Source organism: Neolamprologus brichardi, chromosome 12, assembly GCF_056152115.1.
Source record: "Neolamprologus brichardi isolate AB-2024 chromosome 12, ASM5615211v1, whole genome shotgun sequence".
NCBI classification, from domain to species: domain Eukaryota; kingdom Metazoa; phylum Chordata; class Actinopteri; order Cichliformes; family Cichlidae; genus Neolamprologus; species Neolamprologus brichardi.
In genome coordinates, this window is record NC_142115.1 from 26818938 (window position 1) to 26827860 (window position 8923).

Here is an 8923-nt window from a genome sequence, read left to right on the forward strand (position 1 = left end):
TGCGAAAGTTCAGCACACACAATTACATTGTCTGATTTTCTGTTTGTAATCTGCTTGGTTGTTATTGTGCAGAGGAGGATATTACCCTCATTACCTCATGATGAAGAGCTCAGTAGATGGTCATATCACTGATTTATCCTGCCCGCTTTGTCTGTGTGACTGATGGCGTTGTACTCACAGGCCAATCCCTCATCAAACTGCACAGTCACTGACAGCTTAGGATTTATAAATGAAGCAAACATTTTCAGGACAATTGAATCACCTTCACAAAACACTTTAATTGAGTCATCTGTATCTTTTGACTTCCTGTTTTTTTTTTTTTTTTTATCTAAACATATCACAACTTTGTTAAAACGAATAAAACTCTGCTATTTGTTTTACTTTGCATCTTTTTCTTGCTGCCTCTCATTACCTTCCTTTGCTCTGTGGATCTCCAAATGTGCATGTGTTGCACGTGTTGTGTGTGTGTGTGTGTAGTCACTGAGCACATGGCTGCATGCACGTGTTTATTTGTTTCTCTGGGAGCACTGCATGCATGGGTGTGTGTGGTGTGTGTGTGTGTGTTTGTGCATGCTCATATATGTGTGTGCGTGTGCGAGTGTGCTCGTATGGGGCAGAGCAGCCAGCTGGGTTGGAGTGGTAATAAAGAAGGAGAATCAATAGGCCATGCAGTAGAGCCAAGGTGCTGCCATTTATCACACCGCCTCCCTGACTTCCATCATTCATCATGCCCAATGAGGCAGCAAATAGGAAAATGACTATTTGTATCAAACACATCTGCACTCATCCACTGAGGTATTTTATTCCCATTAACTCAAAGAGTAGAATACGCCAGTTTCAGCTGCTGCTGCTGTTGTTGCTGCTGTTTGTGTGTGTGTGATTCTATTTGTTCAGGCTTGTAGTTGTAGATTCATTGGGAACACATTCATGGCTGCTGTTGTTTTTTCCCTGGGAAAAAAAGAAGAAAAAAACAAAACAAAACAGAATGTGTGCTGTGAGCCCTCCAATCCCTGAGTTGATGTGTTTAGTCTCTATCTCCCTCTCTTTCCCTCACTTGACTGTCTCCCTCCTATTATCCACATTCTTTCTTGTTTCAAAACCTTCCTCTTTCTGCACCCATGGAGTGATGGGGCGAATAATATCATGGCGCCGAGAAGCCATTACATTAAGCTTGCCTTTCATTTTCACCTATAAATTAGCCACGACACTGGTCTGCCCAGGGGTTGAGGTGTATATCTGTATGTGTGCATAGCCTGTAGTACTGTGGGGTGTAGAGGGGTGGACTGTGGTCATTATGGTCTAATATCCCATGAAATGGTGAAATTATTATGCAGCCTATTTTATGAGCTGCCTGTGAATATTAAAGAAGGATATTTTGTGTGCTATCCCTCACATAAATCATTGTGATTGGGTTTGTTTTTGGCTTGCGTTCATCTTTGCTCTTCAAACTCAATCAAAATGTTTCTTTCTTTGAATAAGCGGATGTTAGCCAACAACCTCAATGTGTAAACTCTTTAAGAGCTAAAAAAACAACAACCGTTGTTTACCCTTTGGGGAAGATTAAAAAACAAAATAATACTCGTGGAAATGTAAAGTTCAGCAACAAATTGTATCCACAACTATCTTTTTTAAGCCATTTATCCCAAAGCATCATAGTTCAAACATTAAAAGACAGCACTTCACTGAGAAATGTTAATGAGCTTGGTCTCTTCTTCTTCTTCTTCTTCTTTTCTTTTACATTTCATGGACCAAACAATTAATTACAAAACGTATCTGAAGGTTAATGGAAAATAAATACAATCTATAGTCCCAGCCCTTCATCAAAAACAACAAACAATTCACATCTACAATCATTTGCAAACATGTGCGCAGAAGGAAAAGGGGGGGGGGGGGGGGGGGGGGAGTGGCTGGCAACAACAGTACCAGCACGCATTAACCTGCCATTATTCTTGTGACAAATTCTGGACTGTGAGAATGGACGCTGCTCATAAACACAAGCATGCAGATATGCACAAAAGCATACTTTACATCGCAAGATAAGGGACAATCTTCTTTGCTGCAGCTTTGAAGGAGAACGTAATGTACCAAGGTCACTTAACACATCTATCTCTCAGACATTCATCAGTGCTCTTAGCGTCCCTCTTTACTGCTTTCTGATATACGGCTCTCAGTGGGCTAAAGCCCTTACACGAGGACACACACTCCACCAGCACTATTACCAGCCAGGTGGATCCTTCATGTAATATTCAATCTAAAGTACACCACAGTGTTGGAGAGTCCCACTAACTAACCTCTATTTTTTTGTATTTACATTTTCAGTCACTGATAAAAGCAATGTTTATAATTATGTTAATGTGTGTGAAAAGGGTATTTCCTCTTATTGTAGTGATTATTATATTTAATATTTGATATGCTCGAGGTGGACTGTGTAAGAGGCAACTAGGGTTAACATCATTACCTGCTCACAGCCTCATAATCATTACTGATTGGACAAATTTCTAAAATTACCTTCTTTATTACCAATTACATAGAACACTTAGCTTTCTCAATATCAATCAGCACACTGTGATAATGCATAATTAAGTCTCGCAGACCAATCTGGATGAATTATCTAATATAAACCTAATGACAAAATCAAAGGCTTCTTAATAAAACCCTTGAAGCCATATTGTTTGTTAACTGATTGAAACTGGAAAAGATAACTGTGGCCCATCTAATGCTTAATAAATCAGTGCAGAGGCATAAAGCAAATTCCTCCACAGACCACAAATACATAATCTTATGCACCCTATTGCTCTACTACTGCGCATTTATGTTGGATTAGATATCAAACAAAAACATTTTTTAATATTTAAATACTATTTTTATTTTATTTATTTTTTTACTAAACAAGGATTGCTTCAACATTTTCCCTACAGAGAACCGTAAAGCTCATGTAACCACCTCAAACACCGAGTGCTTCTGGAGCGCACAAGGAGACGTGACCGTGCCCTGCGCACCCCCACCCAGCTTCCTCTGGGAGCTGAGGCAAAGTCACCGACCGCAAGGGGATGGCTTTCAGATTCATAAAATTCATAGAATTTTTCACAAATGGATGAACACAATTTCCTCCCAATTTCCTCATTATGCAAATATGCAAAATATCAAATCTAGACCAATTAGGGGCAGCCACAGCTTCAAATTTACCGGTTTAAGCCGTAATTGCAGAAACCCTCAAATAATTACGCGGCTAATTGGGAATATTTGTGACAGATACAACAAATTCTCCCCACAAATTACATTTCACCCGAGGAAACACCGCGCCCCTGTGAAATCCTATTGAGGTCTAATTTCTCTTACATAATGAAAGGAACTGAAAACTTGTTATCACATTTGAGCACTACGCAGCTTGGTAATGTGGAATGATCAAATAAATTAAACTGAAATTCATACATATTTCTCTAATCTCTTTCAAAGGCACTTTATTTGTATAGGAAATAACTCCAGGTCGTTCCACTATGAGTAATAAGAGACAGTTAGAGCGCATGAGCACTAAGGAGAGGCAGGGTGCATGTAGGACGTTGTCATTTCCAGACGCGTGAGGGAAAATCACGCAGTCACCTTCAAAACTTCAGCAATTTTTACTGGAGTTTCTGCATCCGGGAGCCTCTGGTTTGTCTTCTGGCTACCTGGGGTCTATCAAGTCCTCGCAGGTGACCCCCTGTAACTGTGCGCGATGCACACTAACGGGCTGCACACTCATCCACGTCGACACACATACACGGTCCATAAACGCCTGGAACTGAAATGGAGCCGGTCTATGTAAACAGGCAGTGCGCCCGCGGAGCGTAACTGCGCCTATTTGTCAGAAAGCCTCATAAATACGACCGCTTCTGATATCTCCATTTCTCCGCCCCGCCGGACATTGTATAAATGGGGAGCACAGATACAGCGAGCAAAGGCTCCAGTGTTTGTTTTTTAAATTATTTATCCATCCATTTTCTTAACACCTTATCAATCTTAGGGTCACGAGGGGGAGGCTGGAGCCTATCCCAGCTGACTTAGGGAGAAACGCAGAGTACAACCAGGACAGGTCTAAAAATAATTTATAGAGACGTCAGAATAAATATGTAAATCATTTGCATATTATACATATTTAACCTGTTTCTAATACCCTGCATTTTAGACTTTATTGATAGCATTCAGAATTGTTTAGGAAAATATTGGTTTAATTATGAAAAAACTGCCGGAGAAATATTTATTCAATTAAATTTAAATATGTGATTTTACTTTGTAACTTCAGATCATCCCACTGTGCAATTAATTTTAAATGAAATAAACATATTTTCATTAAAATGACCAATATGTTTAAAAAAAAAAAAAAAAAAAAAAAAAAAAGCTTTAAACAGAAAGCGTCGTTAGTCATAAATCCTAAAATTAGAGAAGCCACGTTTTAAAAATGTAATCATTTTGTCACTCAGTGATTCTATTGCCTCCTAACCTTTAAAAGTGCCATGATATTTTTCCAGTTTGTGCCATCAATCATTTTGTTAGGGAAGTTGTCACTTTTGTGGAGTGGTGGATATCTCATTTTCTTACGGGAAATCCCTCGTCATAATAAAAATTACCTGTTTGAAATACAGGATCTATTTGCACATGTCTATACAAAAAAGAATAGGAGAATATTTGTGTGTGTGTGTGTGTGTGTGTGTGTGTGTGTGTGTGTGTGTGTGTGTGTGTGTGTGTGTGTGTGTTGTTCATACACTCTAAGGTCATGCTGGTGTGATTGATGAAAGGACAAAGTGTTAGCACCAGAGACAGGAAGTGGACCCTGCCGGGGAAGACTGAGGTGAGGCGTTTCTGTCACATGGAAACCCAATTCATCCCTCCCCTCCCTGCGCATTCCCACAACACCGCAGTCTATTTCAGTCTGTTTGTATGAGTAATCAGTTGACCTCTCCTCTTTCTTTCTCTCTTCCTCTCTCTCTCTCTCCCACTTTCACACACACACACACACACACACACACACACACACACACGCACAAACATTCACACCTCAGTCAGCCCCGTTTATGCTGTGATTTTCTGGACACGACCGTCACTGACATCGGATAGATGAGGCTAATCTCAGCCGCAGGCAGGCTGTCAGACAGCTTTGCTGAGGTTCAGTGTGTAAAATGGCGCACGACTGCCACGCACGGATTTTTTTTTTCTAAACGCCCTTTACTTTTGATAGACAAATCTTGACCAGAAAAATAAGATGCACATACCAGGGCATGCAATGAAACCAAACAGACCACTAAAAGCAGTCTTAACACAAAACGAAATTTCAGGCCAATGTTTAAAGCACAATTCTAGTGTTTGGTTACATTCATTTTTCCATACGTAATCTAAAGAAAAAAAGAAAAAAAAAGAAAAAAGTTTTTAAAAAATTTCCACGACGTGTCGAAACCGTTACAAACACCATTTAACACAATGTCAAGATCAAAAAAGCAGGTTTCACACAAGTGGGATTTGTTTTACATTGCACGCGGGTTCCTGTTTTTTTAAACACTCATGCAAGTGTTCGCGCCACAACCGAAGCTTTGATTATGTGGTTTTGGGAAAGGACGGGCCATGTCATGTGAAGAGCATGTGCACGGTTAGCTACACGTGAGTGTGAGAGTGTGCATGTGTGCGCATCATCTCTAATGCCCTGTTAATTGCCTGACAGTGTTCCTACACACACCTCTGCTAATGTTCCGCTTGCTATTCAGTCTGTGGCCTGCCTTCCTCCTGCCTCTCCTCTTCGCGCGCTCTCTCTCTCTCTCCCAGGCACGGATTGTTCTGTTACAACAGCAGCAGGAATCTCAAGCGCTAATTAGCTTACCTCACCAGAATTGTGATCAGAGTCTCGCGCGAGATGTAACACAAATAACTGCGGGATTAAGAGTAAAATACCAAGGATTATTATTGTTGTCATAATCTCGTGTGGCCCGAGGTCATCGGGGCACTTAGGTACGTGAGGTTTAGTTATACAAGTTCAGCACTTTGGACAGCGCCCCATTGCTTCGTTCAGGTGTTTCTGACTTGAAGGAAAAGACCGTCACACCTTCTCCTCCTTAAAAAAGCCATTTCCTTCTTCTAGCTTTCTTTAATCACGACAATTAGACCCAATATTTTCCCCCAGACTCTGACAGACGTCGCTTGTAAGTCTCTTTTCTCTCCGAGCGTGCCGCCACTCTCATTACACACGCTGATTAAAGCATAGATTAGCCAGCAGTGGCCCTGCGCACTCCTCACCAGCAGCTCGCTCAATATCAATTAGAAGCTGCGCCAAAAGCAGCTAGTCCACCGGTGGCCCCCCGTCTCCTGATTCCAGCCTCCTAACAGCGCTGGCACTCCGCTGCCTAAGAATAAATAAATAATAATAATACCAGGATTAACAAAGAGAACAGTAAAGGGGAAAAATGGGGAGGATAAAGGCGTGGAATAAAAGGAATCGCAGTTAAGACAGCATTCATCAAATAGTATCTCTGCGACTGTAAGCAACTTGTTGACCAAATTTAAACTTATGCAATCACAGATCTGAGAGACTTTTCTTATCGTGCCCAGACTCGCTTAATCCAGAGGCTCAGATCCAGAAGCAAAATTAAGGAAAAGTCACTTAGGCCTATTAGTCAAGGCAGTGCAGCCTACCTCTGCGGAGTTCGCTGCAGAAATGAACAGTGCGTGGACACGGAGCGAAAAGCCTTTCAGCACACCGTCAGTAGGTCGCTTCGGCTTAGAGGAAATTAATTCCCATTTTTCCTCGTCTCTGACCTCTTTGGCTCGGTAGAAATGAGGCTAATAGTGGCTGATTTCATTTACTGGTTACATTATCGGATATAGTTCTGTCTAACCTTATTGCGTCCACGTCTTAAACACCAATCTACCTATATTTTTAGAAGAGTGGAATAAGTCGTGTTTGGGTATAACAGACCCACTCCGTTCAATTAGGCTTGAATTTCATTTGCATAATGTTAGTTTCCTCATTTTCTAAGAAAACCATGGGTTGTTTCCGAGTTAATGTAATTTAACTGGCCTTAGTTTGTCAGGGATTATATTTTGCTGTGAGCAGCGACGCTATGCAGAGAAACGCGGACTATGTGAAGCGTTTGAAAGAAAAGCACGGTGCAGTTTTATTTCTTTTTTAAAGAACTGCTTGTTACATTATTATTGACAAATATAAACAGTGCTAATTTAGTCTCTTTTCTTTCATGGAAATTTATGAATGTTTGAAATGTGAAATATAACTGATCGTCATGCAACCGCAGAAGCAATGAAATGCATTTTAAAGCGAAGAACTCCGACCAAATCTCCAATAAGCACGTGGTAAACACAGTTTTGCTCAACCACTTCACAACCTGCGGTGTCCACTAACAGACAGCCTGTCCAATTAAAAGTGGCCATTGATTATAGATAGCTACCTGCTGGCATATGAGGGAGACAATGTTGGATGCTATGCCACTGCCAATACAGGCTACAGTTAGCCATGCACTAACCAGAGCTGACACCAGCATATTAGATCTGGACTGGGTTAATTCACCTGCAGTTGGCCCCTGTGTTGGCTCCACAGCGCAGTGGTTTACCTGCCCACTCTAAATGCTGATCATTAAGTTGCTTCCAGCAGCCATGATTGGTGCAGAGGGGCTCATATCATTGATTAAAAAGGAAGGCTGATATCGCAGTTATTTCAGCTCCTTCCTTTTCTCCCTCAGCGGTCAGGCTGAAGAGGGCGAATGTAAATCAGTTCTGTTCGCTGAACAGCGCGCAGCAACATTTCATGCTGCCGTTTCTACATGGTCCACGCTTAATGGGATTTTGCCATTTTAGTTTATTTTTTAATCCGATTTCAGACCGCGCAATCGCGTCAGTCACATTTAGCATACATTTCTAAATATAAAACTAAAACAGCATTTTTAGTTAATAGCGTCAGGCTGTGAGGAAATGACAACTCTAATTTGTATGTCTGTGGGGAAATAGGCCCGTAGCTCATACTTATCTCTTGTTATTGTGTGTGAAAACCTCTGAACCTAATTCCATTTTTCCCTCTCCTATTTTCCAGCAAGCTGCTTTTCCATTAACTTTGGGAAAACACGGTGGCAGGTCCATTTAAAAAGCTCGTGCCCCACCCTTCCCATAAGCGTCTCAGCTCCGGAAAATAAGAAATTAAGAGCAGGGCCCATTTCATCATCAGCCCCTGTCTACCCCAAACGCAGAGACAGCATCCTCCGGCAGAGCTCCCGGAGGGCGGGACAGGGGAGCTTTACCTTAGCATATGTTAACTATTACAAGATGTCTTGATGGAACACAACGAAATGACTGGTAATTGACATAAAATATGACAAAGTGTTAGAGTCTTTCTGAGGAAAGCGTCGCGTATTATGGCGTATCAGCTCCGTAATGTGACTGATTAATGAAAGATCGGCCTCGCACTCACTCAGCTGATTCTGTGAAAAATGAGTTTTGTGTTGTCATTCCGACAAGCCAGCAACCACGGCCGGAAAAGACTATTAGCCGGAATCATTATCAATAGCCATATTTTCAAACTCTATTATGGCAATCAGGCTAGAATTTATTCAATAGATTTAGTTCATTTGGTTGTAATTGATAAATAATCAAAATTTATCAATGTACTTGCACACATTTCACTAACAATCAGGGAAAACTGCCCCATTTACCAGCTGACTTGGTCCAAATTAGAGCTAAATTGATGATCAATTAATCTTGGGAGGGGTAGTGCGCCGTGTTTAGAAGAGGAGCGGCAGAAATGTGGCGGAGAGGAGGGAGGAGAGAGAGGGAGGAGACGAGGAGAGGACGATAAAGAGAATGGATGGATGGGGAAAGCGTGGGATTTGTGAGAGAGTGAGAGGAGCTGAACTGGCTGGTGAGTAACGCGCTGAAAACACAAGGAAGCTGTAAG